This window comes from Rhinoderma darwinii, chromosome 4 (assembly GCF_050947455.1).
Source record: "Rhinoderma darwinii isolate aRhiDar2 chromosome 4, aRhiDar2.hap1, whole genome shotgun sequence".
NCBI classification, from domain to species: Eukaryota; Metazoa; Chordata; class Amphibia; order Anura; family Rhinodermatidae; genus Rhinoderma; species Rhinoderma darwinii.
In genome coordinates this window covers 295,954,944-295,970,696 of record NC_134690.1, presented here as the reverse complement: position 1 = coordinate 295,970,696, position 15,753 = coordinate 295,954,944, and positions in this window count along the sequence as shown.

Here is a 15,753-nt window from a genome sequence, read left to right as displayed (position 1 = left end):
AAGGAGTGCGTGCTGTTATTTTTCAAGAAAATGATAAAGCAAAAACGCTTTCCTGTGGATTCTTCTCCAATGCCTTGTCCCCTACCCAGAAAAATTATGGCATTGGAGATCAGGAACTCTTGGCCATAAAATTGGCTCTCGAAGAATGGAGACGTTTGCTAGAAGGTGCTCATTATCCCATCACTGTCTACACCGACCACAAAAATGTATTGTATCTGCAAACGGCATATAGACTAAACCCTCATCAAGCAGGTTGGACTTGGCTTACCAAGTTGCTCTGGTTGTACTGTAATCTGGTTCGTAGTTGACCGTTTTTCGAAGATGGCACACTTTATTCCTCTGACCGGCCTTTCTTCTGCTAAACATCTGTCTACTCTCTTCATTAAACACATTTTTCGTCTGAAATGACTACCTAAGCATATCGTGTCCGATAGAGGAGTGACATTTACTTCAAAGTTCTAAAGGCCACTCTGCAAGTTGTTTGAAGTTAAGTTGGATTTTCTTTCCTCCTACCACCATTAATCTAATGGAGAATTGGAATGGTTCAACCAGGTTTTGGAAAACTTTTTCAGCAATTTTGTATCCGCACTACAAGCTGACTGGACTAGTCTCCTTCCCTGGGCAGAGTTTACTTATAATAACTAGACCTGGGAATCCACACCTTTTTCCTTGGTTTATGGACAGCATCCAATAATCCCTCTGCCAGTTCCAACACTGTCCAAAGTTCCAGCAGCCAGTTTCACTCATGCTCAATTCTTGCACAAAGGGCATGAGGCCAAGGAGTCTATAAGTAAAGGAGTAGGCCGATTGAAGGGAAATGCATACAAGAAGTATAGAGTTACTACACAATTCCACCCAGGAGACAAGGTCTAGTTATCCACCAAGTACATTTGTTTGAGGACCCACTGTTTTAAATTGGATCCTTGGTTTTCTACAAGCTCCACATCCCACAGTCTTTGAAAACTCCCAAATGTTTTCATGTGCCTCTTGCCAAGTCTCTGTTCCAGAATCACTTCTCCAAGAAGTTTCCTCGTTCTCCTGCTTCCTCCACTCCTGATGGAGAGTATGAAGTCAACGGGATTCTGGGCACCAAAAGGTCCAGATGGAAGCTCCGGTACCTGGTCAATTAGAAAAACTTTGGTCTGAGGAGAAATCTTGGGAACCTGAGGAAAATGATCATGCTTCATCTCTCCTCTGGAAATGTTGTCTTCACTTTCCCCACAAGGCTACAAAGAGGGGGCATAAGGCTCTCTGCGGCTGCCATATACTTACCTCCTCTGGCTCCTGGCCACCACCCCATACCTCCATCACTACATGACATACACCTACTAACCCACACTTACTATATTACACTCATCCATTATATACAGTGAAGGAAATAAGTATTTGATCCCTTGCTGATTTTGTAAGTTTGCCCACTGTGAAAGACATGAACAGTCTAGAATTTTTAGGCTAGTTTAATTTTACCAGTGAGAGATAGATTATATATAAAAAAAAAAAAAAGAAAATCACATTGTCAAAATTATATCAATTTATTTGCATTGTGCACAGAGAAATAAGTATTTGATCCCTTTGGCAAACCAGACTTAATACTTGGTGGCAAAACCCTTGTTGGCAAGCACAGCAGTCAGACGTTTCTTGTAGTTGATGAGGTTTGCACACATGTTAGATGGAATTTTGGCCCACTCCTCTTTGCAGATCATCTGTAAATCATTAAGATTTTGAGGCTGTCGCTTGGCAACTCGGATCTTCAGCTCCCTCCATAAGTTTTTGATGGGATTAAGGTCTGGAGACTGGCTAGGCCACTCCATGACCTTAATATGCTTCTTTTTGAGCCACTCCTTTGTTGCCTTGGCTGTATGTTTCGGGTCATTGTCGTGCTGGAAGATCCAGCCACGAGCCATTTTTAATGTCCTGGTGGAGGGAAGGAGGTTGTCACTCAGGATTTGACGGTACATGGCTCCATCCATTCTCCCATTGATGCGGTGAAGTAGTCCTGTGCCCTTAGCAGAGAAACACCCCCAAAACATAATGTTTCCACCTCCATGCTTGACAGTGGGGACGGTGTTCTTTGGGTCATAGGCAGCATTTCTCTTCCTCCAAACACGGCGAGTAGAGTTAATGCCAAAGAGCTCAATTTTAGTCTCATCTGACCACAACATCTTCTCCCAATCACTCTCAGAATCATCCAGATGTTCATTTTCAAACTTCAGACGGGCCTGCACATGTGCCTTCTTGAGCAGGGGGACCTTGCGGGCACTGCAGGATTTTAATCCATTACGGCGTAATGTGTTACCAATGGTTTTCTTGGTGACTGTGGTCCCAGCTGCCTTGAGAACATTAACAAGTTCCCCCCCGTGTAGTTTTCGGCTGAGCTCTCACCTTCCTCAGGATCAAGGATACCCCACGAGGTGAGATTTTGCATGGAGCCCCAGATCGATGTCGATTGACAGTCATTTTGTATGTCTTCCATTTTCTTACTATTGCACCAACAGTTGTCTCCTTCTCACCCAGCGTCTTACTTATGGTTTTGTAGCCCATTCCAGCCTTGTGCAGGTCTATGATCTTGTCCCTGACATACTTAGAAAGCTCTTTGGTCTTGCCCATGTTGTAGAGGTTAGAGTCAGACTGATTAATTGAGTCTGTGGACAGGAGTCTTTTATACAGGTGACCATGTAAGACAGCTGTCTTTAATGCAGCCACCAAGTTGATTTGGAGCGTGTAACTGGTCTGGAGGAGGCTGAACTCTTAATGGTTGGTAGGGGATCAAATAATTATTTCTCTGCGCACAATAAAAATAAATATATATAATTTTGACAATGTGATTTTCTTCTTTTTTTTTAAATATAATCTATCTCTCACTGGTATAATTAACCTAGCCTAAAAAATCTAGACTGTTTATGTCTTTGACAGTGGGCAAACTTACAAAATCAGCAAGGGATCAAATACTTATTTCCTTCACTGTACCTACCTTCCTACCTGCACTCACTATATTACACTCATCCAATATATACCTACCTATCTGCGCTCACTATATTACACTCATCCATTATATACCTACCTACCCAAACTCACTAAGTTACACTCATCTATTATATACTTATTTGCACTCACTAAATAACACACTTCGATTTTACACAAACCTACCCACACTCACTATATTATACTCATCCATTACCATTTATTTTAGCCTCTTTAGGTCTCTATTTGTTCTGACCCTTTTCTAGGGCATTATCTGTTTTTGGCCACACGCAAGCACCATTTCAGTGGTCCTCGGGCACTATTTATACAGTCCTTACTCGGGAACCATTTCTATGGTCTTTATCTAGGTACCATTTATTTGGCCTCTTTAGGGCTCTCTTTATTTTGGCCCTTTTCTAGGGCATTATCTGTTTTTGGCCACATGCAGGCACCATGTCAGTGGTCCTCGGGCACTATTTACATGGTCATTTCTCAGGCACCATTTCTATGGTCCTCATTTGGGTACCATTTCTTTTGGCCTCTTTAGGGCTCTATTTGTTTTGACCCTTTTCTGGGGCATCTGTTTTTGGCCACACGCAGGCACCGTTTCAGTGGTCCTCGAGCACTATTTATAGTCCTTACTCGGGAACCATTTTTATGGTCTTCATCTAGGTACCATTTATTTGGCCTCTTTAGGGCTCTCTTTGTTTTGGCCCTTTTCTAGGGCATCATCTGTTTTTGGCCACACGCAGGCACCATTTCAGTGGTCCTCGGGCACTATTTATATGGTCCTTTCTCGGGCACCATTTCTATGGTCCTCATTTGGGTACCATTTATTTTGGCCTCTTTTTGTTTTGACCCTTTTCTAGGGCATCTGTTTTTGGCCACACGCAGGCACCATTTCAGTGGTCCTCGGGCACTATTTATATGGTCCTTTCTCGGGCACCATTTCTATGGTCCTCATTTGGGTACCATTTATTTTGGCCTCTTTAGGGCTCTATTTGTTTTGATCCTTTTCTAGGGCATCTGTTTTTGGCCACACACAGGCACCATTTCAGTAGTCCTCGGGCACTATTTATATAGTCCTTACTCAGGAACCATTTCTATGGTCTTCATCTATGTACCATTTATTTTGCCTCTTTAGGGCTCTCTTTGTTTTGGCCCTTTTCTAGGGCATCATCTGTTTTTGGGCACACGCAAGCACCATTTCAGTGGTCCTCGGGCACTATTTATATAGTCTTTACTCGGGAACCATTTCTATGGTCTTCATCTAGGTACCATTTATTTTGCCTCTTTAGGGCTCTCTTTGTTTTGGCCCTTTTCTAGGGCATCATCTGTTTTTGGCCACACGCAGGCACCATTTCAGTGGTCCTCGGGCACTATTTATATGGTCCTTTCTCGGGCACCATTTCTATGGTCCTCATTTGGGTACCATTTATTTTGGCCTCTTTAGGGCTCTATTTGTTTTGACCCTTTTCCAGGGCATCTGTTTTTGGCCACACGCAGGCACCATTTCAGTTGTCCTTGGGCACTATTTATATAGTCCTTACTCAGGAACCATTTCTATGGTCTTCATCTATGTACCATTTATTTTGCCTCTTTAGGGCTCTCTTTGTTTTGGCCCTTTTCTAGGGCATCATCTGTTTTTGGGCACATGCAAGCACCATTTCAGTGGTCCTCGGGCACTATTTATAAAGTCCTTACTCAGGAACCATTTCTATGGTCTTCATCTAGGTACCATTTATTTGGCCTCTTTAGGGCTCTGTTTGTTTTGTCCCTTTTCTAGGGCAACATCTCGTTGTAACCTTTCATCTACAGCGTAATCTCGCGAGATTACGCTGTGCTCTGCTGTAACTACCATAGACACATTAACGAAGTGCAGGGATTGTGAATAGACATCCCGTGGAATGTCTATTCACTGTCTAAACACTTCAGTATTGTTAATGTGTTAGTATAAGACAGCACATAGCGATCTAAAAGGATCCCTATGCGCTGCCTAAATGAATGGAGAGGAGTGCATGACGCTGATTGGTCAGCGTCATACACTCCTCTGTACAACGCCCACTTGGTCTTACGTAAAAACACGCCCACTTGGGCATTAAGACACTCATTAGCATAAATCTAAAATCGCTAATAAAGTGGTGAAAATAGATCGTTTTTTAAATAGAAAGCATTACTGTCACCTACATGACAGCGCCGATCTCCTTATGTAAGAGATAGGGCACTTATAATGTGGTGACAGAGCCTCTTTAACCCCTTCCCGCTGTGGCAACTTTTGACCTTCCTGACAGAGCCTCATTTTTCAAATCTGACATGTTTCAATTATGTGGTAATAACTCCGGAATGCTTTTACCTATCCAAGCGATTCCGAGATTGTTTTCTCGTGACACATTGGACTTTATATTACTGGCAAAATTTGCCCGATACATTCAGTATTTAATTGTGAAAAACACCAAAATTTTGCGAAAAATTGCAAAAATTTGCATTTTTCTAAATTTATATGTATCTGCTTGTAAGACAGATAGTAATACCACACAAAATTGTTGCTAATTAACATCACCCATATGTCTACTTTAGATTGGCCTCGGTTTTTGAAAATCCTTTTATTTTTCTAGGACGTTACAAGGCTTAGAACTTTAGCAGCAATTTCTCACATTTTCAAGAAAATTTCAAAAGGCTATTTTTACAGGGGCCAGTTCAGCTGTGAAGTGGCTTTGAGGTCCTTATATATTTGAAATCCCCAATAAGTCACCCCATTTTAAAAACAGAACCCCTCAAAGTATTCAAAACAGCATTTAGAAAGTTTCTTAACGCTTTAGACATTTCGCAGGAATTAAGGCAAACTAGAGGTGAAATTTACAAAGTTCATTATTTTTTTCCAGAAATTCAATTTGAATCCATTTTTTTTTGTACCACAGAAGGTTTTACCATAGAAATGCAACTCAATATTTATTGCCCAGGTTCTGCAGTTTTAGGAAATATCCCACATGTAGCTCTAGTGTGCTACTGGACTGAAGCACCGCCCTCCAAAGCAAAGCAGCACCTAGTGGATTTTGGGCCTCCTTTTTATTAGAATATATTTTAGGCACCATGTCAGCTTTGAAGAGGTCTTGTGGAACTAAAACAGTGGAAACTCCCCAAAAGTGACCCCATTTGGGAAACTACACCCCTCAAGGAATTTATTTAGGGGTGTAGCAAGCATTTTGAGGTGCCAGTTTTTTTGCACAAATTTTTGGAACTAGGCCATGAAAATGAAAATCTTTTTTTACCACAACATTTGTAGAGCAATTTCTCCCGAGTAAAACAATACCCCACATGTGGTAATAAACGGTTGTTTGGACACACAGCAGGGCTGAGAAGGGAAAGAGCGCCATTTGGCTCTTGGAGCTCAAATTTAGCAGGAATGGTTTGCGGAGGCCATGTCTCATTTGCAAAGCCCCTGAGGGGACAAAACAGTGGAAACCTCAAACAAGTGACCCCATTTTGAAAACTATACCCCTTGAGGAAATTATCTAGGGGTATAGTGAGCATTTTGACCCCACAGGTTTTTTGCAGACATTTTTGGAAGTAGGCTGTGAAAATGAAAATCTAATTTTTTTCAAATAAAATGTAGGCTTAGCTAAATTTTTTTCATTTCCACAAGAACTAAAGGAGAAAAAGCACCATAAAATTTGTAAAGAAATTTCTCCGGAGTAAAACGGTACCCCACATGTGGTAATAAATGGCTGTTTGGACACATGGCGAGGCTGAGAAGGGAAAGAGCGCCATTTGGCTTTTGGAACTCAAATTTAGCAGGAATGGTTTGTGGAGGCCATGTTGCATTTGCAAAGCCCCTGAGGGGACAAAAAACAGTGGAAACCCCCAACAAGTGACCCCATTTTGGAAACTATACCCCATGAGGAAATTATCTAGGGGTACAGTGAGCAGTTTGACCCTACAGGTGTTTTACAGAACTTATTGGAAGTAGGCCGTAAAAATGAAAATCTAAATTTTTTCAAAGAAAATGTAGGTTTAGCTAATTTTTTTCATTTCCACAAGGACTGAAGGAGAAAAAGCACTGCAACATTTGTAAAGCAATTTCTCCCGAGTAAAACAATACCCCACATGTGGTCATAAACGTCTGTTTGGACACACGGTAGGGCTCAGAATGGAAGGAGCACCATTTGGATTTTGGAATGGTTTCTGGGCGCGATGTCACAATTGCAGAGCCCCTGTAGTACTAGTAGTCATTTGTGTTGAACATGATTAGAAATTCCCATGTAGCCCCAACCTAAAGCATAAAGTTCCTTCATGGGCAAAGCTGGCAACAAAAATAGGTATTTCCCATGATGCGGTAAAGTGATTTGGAAGGATATGGGGGCTGTAGATGGGATCTGCTCCCAATCGTACACGCATTCTCATATGTCTCACTATAGAGACTCTCTTCATGTAAGGGGCAGACATTAGAAGATATCTGCAACCCTGGCATTATTCCCCATGTAGAAGATCATTCCCACAAAAATCCTTCATGTGTCTACAACTGTCCATAAAAGAGAGTCATTCATTCCTAAATATGTCACCAATCTTTCCTGATTACGCCATTTTATGGGTGCAACACGTCGGGCCATGTGTAGCAGTATACATATATACTCTATGTGAATAACGCAGACAATACATTCATATTAAATAGTCACCTACCTCTTGTAACTTACCTGTTCACCACATAGGAGTATGACTGATGACATCATATCAAGACACGTCATCTCAAAAAAGGGAAGAAAAAACAGTAAATAGATTGTAAATAAAAATAATAATTCTCAGTTAGACCCCGTTTACACAGAGTTTTTTTGCAGGCAGAAAAATCTGCCTCAAAACTAATTCAGGAATGGAAAATCTGCCTGCAAATTCGTGTCGCTATTTTCGTGGCCTTTTTCGCTGTGTTTTTCAGGTAAAAAACGGCTCAAAAAACGCTTTCTCTGCCTTCCATCGATTTCAATGGGATGTCAGAGGCGGTGCCGCGGTAAGAAAGAGCATGCCGCTTTTTTGTAACACGAGCGGCTGAAATCAATGGGAGGCGGTTTGGGACTTTTTTTGACACTAATTCTGATACGGTTTCCGCATCAAAAAACTTTGTGTGACCTGGGCCTTACAGATGTGTTAACCCTTAACTTGCATCAAGTTATACAATGTATCATAATACCAATTCAATACAATCTCGTGCCATCCATCAAAAAAAAGCAGACGTTAAACGTACACTTGTTTTTAACATGGGAGTCTATGGGCGACATAAGGCATCCGTCGGAGTAAATACTTTCTTTTACATCTTCGTTTAACATCTCGCGCCATACATCTCGGGTTAGGCCCCATGCACATGACCGTATTTTCATCTATCCGTAAATACTGTCGGTAAATATGGATCCGTAGTCATCCGTAACTTATCCGTATATATATGGAACGATATCCGCAAATACGGTCTATAGTGCATCCATATTTGATCCGTATATACGGATACGTAAAAAAAAGGGAGGCTGCAAATTATGTCACTAACATGTTGCTTAGCAACGCTTCTGTAAATACGGACGGTTTACGGATACACATCCATAGCCGCCCGTATATACGGAAGCGCCCATAGGCTTCTATGGGAGAGTGGGAGGTTCTATAATTTTTTCAGCAAAAATACAGAAAGGTGTCCGTGGCCAATAGAAATGAATGGGTCCGTAATTACGGATGAAAAATACGGTCGTGTGCATGGGGCCGAAGACATAAGTTAAAGAGGCTCTGTCACCAGATTCTCAAATCCCTATCTCCTATTGCATGTGATCGGCGCTGCAATGTAGATAACATTAACGTTTTTTTAGTGTTTTTTTTAAAACGTTCATTTTTGGCCAAGTTATGTGTAATGACAGGGATAGGGAAACAGACAAGTGAGCCCTAATCTACCCGCCACTCAGACCCTGCCTACTTGCAACGACCCGCCCTAGGCGACGGGGTACAACTGGGCGACGGTCCCTACACTCAATAAGTGCACGACAGACAACAGACAAGGAAACACAGAACAAAGGGAAACGGGGCAGTTGCCCACGGCAACACCGTGAACAACAAGAGTAGTAAACGAGCCGAGTCAAACCAGGAGAGTACGAGGTGCCAAACGTAGAGCAGGAGAGTAGTGAATAAGCCGAGTCAAACCAGGAGTGTACGAGGTACCAAACGCAGAGCAGAAGAGTAGTCAGTAAGCCAGGGTCAATACGAAGCAGGGACAAGTAGTTCAAGAAGCTGCAGCAAGGCCAAGAAACAAACAGAGAAGAATCACAAGCAAGGAGGAACAGGAAAGGCAGGTATAAATAGACAGAGGGCGGGAACTAGCTCCGTCTGGCCAGGCTGTGATAGGCTCTCCCACTCCTAAGCCTGCCATCCTGAGTGGTGGAAGATGGAGTCAGTCTCACAGACATAGAAGCAGGTGCAGACCGATTACCTATGGGCGTGGATACAGAAGCTGTGCCTGGCAGATCCTTAACATTATGAGCTATTATATATATATATATATATATATATATATATATATATATATATGCAAATGAGCTTTGAAATAGACAACTGGAAGTGTTTTTTTTCATATGTCCAACTGGGCGTGTATTGTGTTTTTAACTGGGCGTGTTTACTTGTTTTACTAACTGGGCGTTGTGAATAGAAGTGTATGATGCTGACGAATCAGTGACCAGTCAGCATCATGCACTCCTCTCCATTCATTTACACAGCAGCATCATGTTCTTACTAGAACGATGTGCAGCCACATACACAGACATTAACGTTAATCAAGTGTCCTGATAATGAATACACATGACCTCCAGCCTGGACGTCATGTGTATTCAGAATCCTGACACTTCTGAATCTTTTCTGTGAGATTTCCATCAAGGGAAACAAAATCTCGTTTACCTCGTAATCTCGCGAGATTACGCGTGGTTTGCTGGAATCTCACAGAAAAGATTCAGAAGTGTCAGGATTCTGAATACACATGACGTCCAGGCTGGATGATCATGTGTATTCATTATCAGGACACTTGATTAACGTTAATCTCTGTTTATGTGGCTGCACATCGCTGCTGTGTAAATCAATGGAGATGAGTGTATGATGCTGACTGGTCACTGATTGGTCAGCGTCATACACGTAAACACGCCCAGTTAAAAACACAATACACGCCCAGTTGAACATAACGAAAAAAAAACGCCCAGTTGTCCATTTCAAACCTCATTTGAATATATATAAAATAGCTCATAACTTGGCAAAAATTTAACTTTAAAAAAAAAAAAAAACGTTACTGTTATCTACATTGCAGCGCCGATCACATGCAATAGGCGATAGGGATTTGAGAATCTGGTGACAGAGCTTCTTTAAGGAAGGACACTTCTGTATATCTGCCGAGAGAAAACCCAGACAACTGTTGTCACCCAAATTGTCCACACTCCTGAATGGCAAGACTGCTTAGTAATGTAACGCTACAGTATGGTGAGGTGACGTCACTTCATAACTAGACAGATTTACTATTTATATAGAGATGTGATAAAATCAATGCTACAGGGGCTGAAGGGAGGCAGAAAAGAAGAACATTTTGCTTCTGAGTTATTTCCTGTTAACCCTTTCCTGTCGCTGCACTGGCTATTTATGTAAAGGAAAGGGTATTTAAATATGGCGCCTGCTCAGAAGCAGAGCGGACTTCATAGCCGCTGGGTCTCTGCTGTGTAACACCGGCTCACACGTGGCAAGATGGCGGGAGCCGGTTTGTTCCTCTAGCAGCTGGCCGCCTTGTGAACGCTCCCAGCCCTGCTATAGGAAGATTTCTATTAGGACCTGCCTGTGGCAGGTCTCAATAACAAAGCACTGATTTCAACATAGACTGCAATACTGTGATATTGCAGTCTATGGCACAAGCGATCCAATGATCGCAGGTACAAGTCCTCTAGAGGGGCTAAAAAACAATTTTAAAAAATCCCTATATCACAATATAAAAATAAACATAAACACATTAGGTATCCCTGTGTCCGAAAATACCCAAACTATAATAATATAAAAATATTTATCCAATACGGTGAACGCCGTAGCGTGAAAAAAAACTAAAAAAAATGTCTGAATCTCACTACAATGCCACTACAACCACCCACAAAATTGAATAAAGTGTTTGAAATGCCCGATATTCTCCAAAATGGTATCAATAAAAACCACATCTTTCCACGTACAAAAAGACGCCTTACACAGCTTTGTACACAGAAATATAAAAAAGTTATTATTGGGGTCACAATATGGTGCAAATATTTTTTTTAAACTTTGTATTTTTTTTAAAGGTAATAAAACATAACAAAAACGATATAAATTTGGTATCACCGCGATCGTACTGACCCTCAGAATAAAGGTAACACGTCACTTTCACTGTACAGTGAACACCGTAAAAAACGAAATCCATAAGAAAATGGACCTGCTGTTTTTTTCCATTTCCACTCCATTACATCACACATAATATTAACCCCTTCCCTCTTTAGCCACTTTTGACCTTCCTGACAGAGCCTCATTTTTCAAATCTGACATGTTTCCCTTTATGTGGTAATAACTTCGGAATACTTTAACCTATCCAAGCGATTCTGAGATTGTTTTCTCGTGATACATTGGACTTTATGTTACTGGCAAAATTATTGCTAATTAACATCCCCCATATGTCTACTTTAGATTGGCCTTGTTTTTTGAACATCCTTTTATTTTTCTAGGAAATTACAAGGCTTAGAACTTTAGCAGCAATTTCTCACATTTTCAAGAAAATTTCAAAAGGCTATTTTTACAGGGGCCAGTTCAGTTGTGAAGCAGCTTTGAGGTCCTTAGATATTAGAAACCACCAAATGTCACCACATTTTAAAAACTTCACGCCTCAAAGTATTCAAAACAGCATTTAGAAAGTTTCTTAACCCTTTAAACGTTTCACAGGAATTAAACAAAAGTAGAGGTGAAATTTACAAATTAAATTTTTTGTTGTTGCAGAAATTAATTTTTAATCCATTTTTTTTGTAACACAAAGTTTAACCAGAAAAACGCAACTCAATATTTATTGCCCAAGTTCTGCAGTTTTAGGAAATATCTCACATGTGGTCCTAGTCTGCTAATAGACTGAAGCACAGACCTCAAAAGTAAAGGAGCACCTAGAGGATTTTGGGGTCTCCTTTTTATTAGAATATATTTTAGGCTTCATGTCAGTTTTGAAGGGCTCTTGTGGTACCAAAACAGTGGAAACCCCCCAAAAGTGACCCCATTTAGGAAACTACACCCCTAGAAGGAATTTATTTAGGGGTATAGTGAGCATTTTGACCGGACAGTTTTTTTTGAGAAATTTTTTGGAAGTTAGCTGTGAAAATGAAAATCTTAATTCTTTCAAATAAAATCTAGGTTTAGCTAATTTTTTTTTATTTCCAAAAGGACTAAAGGAGAAAAAGCACCGCAAAATTTGTCGAGCGATTTCTCCCGAGTAAAACAATACTCCACATGTGGTCATAAACATCTGTTTGGACACACGGCAGGGCTTAGAAGGGAAAGAGCGCTATTTGACTTTTGGAGCTCAAATTTAGCAGGAATGGTTTGCGGAGGCCATGTCTCATTTGCAAAGCCCCTGAGGGACCAAAACAGTGGAAACCCCCAACAAGTGGCCCCATTTTGGAAACTGCACCCCTTGAGGAAATTATATAGGGGTATAGTGAGCATTTTGACACTGCAGGTTTTTTGCAGAAATTATTGGAAGTAGGCCGTGAAAAGGAAAATCTACATTCTTTCAAAGAAAATGTAGCTTTAGCTAATTTTTTCTCATTTCCACAAGGATTAAAGGAGAAAAAGCACCTCAAAATTTGTAAAGCAATTTCTCCTGAGTAAAACAATACCCCACATGTGGTAATAAATGGCTGTTTGGACACACGGCAGGGCTTAGAAGGAAAAGAGCTCCATTTGGCTTTTGGAGATCAAATTTAGCAGGAATGGTTTGCGGAGGCCAGGTCGCATTTGCAGAGCCCCTGAGGGGGCAAAACAATGAAAACGCCAAAAAAGTGACCCCATTTTGGAAACTGCAGCCCTTGAAGATCTACGTGTGTGGTGATCATTTTGACCCCACATGTGTTACATAGAATTTATTAGAATTGGGCAGGTTAAATAAAAACAATCCTTTTTCATCAATAAGATGTAGCTATAGGTCAACATTTTTAATTTTCTCAACAAATAAAGGAAAAAAATAACCCCCCAACATTTGTAAAGCAATTTCTCCTGAGTACGGCAATACCCCATGTGTGGTCATAAACTGCTGTTTGGGCACATGGCAAGGAACAGAAGAGAAGGAGCGGCATTTCGCTTTTGGAGCACAGATTTTGGAGGGAAGGCCTCCACACAGTAAATTAACAAACAAACAAGGTCAAAGACCAAAGCAAAAACCCACTAAAACAAAATCAGAAATGTGCATCACATCCCCATTCAAGAACATTATTCAGTATACGTCAGTAGCATATGAGTTCATGAGCAAAGCAGCAGAGCATACGTTGAGGCCACTTAATTGAAGCAGAGAAGGAGAGGCACATTACCCTAGACAGGCGAAAAGAACGAATAGAAAAGGCCCCAAGAGAGGGAGGGAAAGGAGGGAAGGGCGAGGGCAAGAGGATCCTGGACTCCTGTTCCGGGGTATTATGAATGCAGCCAACAGAAAATAAGCACCACCGTACACTTCACAGGGGCATAGGCCAACTCAGGTTACGGCCGTGAGGTATGAAGAAGACGAAAGGAACACTATCCATGGCGACCATGTAGACGTATATTTTACCACAGCTGCCGGGGAGTGAGCTACCAAGTGTTCCATGTGCTGTATCACGGCAACCTCCCGAAACCACTCATCTAATGTTGGAGGCATTGCAGTTTTCCACCTGCGCGGGATCACTGACTTTGCCGCCTGAAGGAGATGTCTAGCTAGGGAACTTTTATAAACGTGTATTGGCATCGGAAACATAAATAACAGAGTAGCTTCTGGGGAGTCGGGAACAGAAACTCCGGTAACCTCTAGTATTAATTTAAGTACTGCATCCCAAAAACTCCTCAACAAGGGGCAACTCCACAAGACATGTGACATGGAGCCTCCCGCAGCACCACACCGCCAACAACGGTCAGGCACAGATGGAAACCATTTATGCAGAGCCGCCGGGACCCGATACCATCTAGAGACAATTTTGTAACTAGTTTCCTGGGCCCTACTGGCTATAGAGGCTTTTTGAGAAAGGGTGAAACACCTCTTCCACTGTGCTTCTGTAAATGTAGTCTGTAATTCTCTCTCCCAAGCCCCGCAGAAGGAGGGGAGTTGTTGGGATCGCTGTGCAAGTAGTAGTTTGTATAATGTGGAGATGGCGTGGGTAGGGGGCTGGGTGGAGACACAGAGGCGTTCAAAGTCAGTTAACAACCGGTGGAGATGTGCGCGTCGATTAACAGCTCCATAAAAGTGCTTCAACTGGGCGTATTCATACATACGGCGAGGAGAGAGCACGTCATCGGGGCAGATAGAGGTTAAAGGGAGAAGAGAGGAGGCAGATAGAACCTGTGCAAAATACAAGGGGTTGGTGGGTGACCTACCTAGGAAGGAGCGACCAGCCTTACCAGCAGGAAAGGCAGGATTGTCCGTAACCGGAGTTAAAGGACCCAGGGGGTCAACCAGCGTACTTCCAGGCTTTATGTGCCTCAACGCCACAAGGGTATGGTGTACAACAAAGGAGGGTTGGGTCGGTCTATTCCCAGGCAGGGTCCACGGCAGGGTAGATAGGGTACTGGGGCATAGTTGTTGAGCCAAACGAACCCACAGTTTTGATTCTCGGTTGTGAAAAAAATCTAAAACCCGCGCATGTGTTGATGCTAGATAATAGAGCCGACAGTCCGGCAGACCCACCCCACCCGCACCCCTGGAGCGAGTCAGAAGAGCTCGGCTCAAACGCGGACGACCAGTCGGCCAAATGAAGGAGCCAAAACACTGCTGAAGCCGCAACCAGTAGGTAGATGGGATAGTGACGGGGATGGTCTGCAGGAGATAAAGTAAACGGGGGAGTAGAGACATTTTAATAATATTAATCCGGCCGAACCAGGAGAATTCAGTCTTATGCCAGGAACTAAGGTCAGTACGAAACTTGGCCAGCAGGGGGATGAAGTTATTTGTAAACAGCTGTGTGAGGTCTCTACTTATACGAGCACCTAAATATGTAATGCCTCTGGAAGGCCACGAGAAAGGGAAGTTACTTTGGAGAAGCGACACTAGCTGGGCAGGGAGAGAAACATTTAACGCTTCAGACTTAGAGAAAGTCTGGAGCACAGATTTTGATGGATTGGTTTCTTGACACCATGTCACTTTTGCAAAGCCCCTAAGGTACCAGTACAGTGGAACTACCCAAAAATGACTCCATTTGTGATACTACACCCCTTCAGGAATTAATCTAGGGGTGTAGTGAGCATTTTGACCCCACAGCTGTTTCATAGATTTTATTTGAATTGGGCAGTGAAAATAAAAATTAAATTTTTTTCCCAATAAGACGTAGCTTTAGCTCAAAAATTTTCATTTTCTCAAAAAATAAAGCAGAAAAAGAATCCAAACATTTGTTAAGCAAAGTCTCCGGCAATACCCCATATGTGGTTATAAACTCATTTATGGGCACACAGCAGGGCTCAGAAGGGAAGGAGCGCAATTTAGCTTTCGGAGTACAGATGTTGCTGGATTGGTTTCTGGTCGCTATGTCGCATTTGCAAAACCCCTGTGGGACCGAAACAGTGGAA